Source organism: Triticum aestivum, chromosome 5A (genome assembly GCF_018294505.1).
Source record: "Triticum aestivum cultivar Chinese Spring chromosome 5A, IWGSC CS RefSeq v2.1, whole genome shotgun sequence".
Taxonomy (NCBI): domain Eukaryota; kingdom Viridiplantae; phylum Streptophyta; class Magnoliopsida; order Poales; family Poaceae; genus Triticum; species Triticum aestivum.
In genome coordinates, this window is record NC_057806.1 from 279,829,028 (window position 1) to 279,829,812 (window position 785).

The window sequence follows — 785 nt, forward strand, 5'->3', positions numbered from 1 at the left end:
CCGAGGAGTACCGTGATTACCCTAACGAAGAACCGTATCAGTGCATCGAACCATCAGGCAAGCAACCAACCATTTGATCATATCGATGCAATCCCATGTTCTCGCTCCTGCTCTCTTTTACTGCATTAAGACAACGCGTTTCAAACTGCTGTGTGCTACGGTAGTTGAACCCATTTCCTCTGCATGACCTGTCATTGCCACAGTAACTAGATGAAACCCACTAGCATGTGTAGGAGTTGATTGAGCCATATGTATGTGTTGTTCCTACCTTGCTATGCCTGCTATGCTTAGAGTCGTGTCAGGTCTGGTTCATCTGGGTGATGGGCTAGAGTGAAATGTTTATGTCGGTAATGAGAGTGGTGTGGTGAACACGATTTGGTAAAGGTATCGATGGGAGGCCATGTAGGAGTACATGGTGGGTTGTTTCATTGAAGCCGACCTTAAGCACTGAGATCTGTATGTGTGATTTAAGAATCAGCTACTACCATGCAGTGGGCCCGAAACCAATGGACCCTCTCGGCTTCTTATTCACCCTAGTTCTCCGTCCAGGAATTGCAAGTAGTTTCTGGTGTTTGTAGCCTACTGGAGGCCGTGGACAGCGCTGACCGTAGGGGTGGGCTGTGATGCGGTAGGTACGTGGCACGGTGTACCGAATACCCGTTAGGTATCTCGGGAACCCTGTTCACATCGTTCGGGGCCGTATGGGAAACCTCGGCCGGACTCCCTGCGGATGGAACCTGGATAGGCGATAAACCTGGACTGGAGGCTTAGGTGGTTAGGTAGGT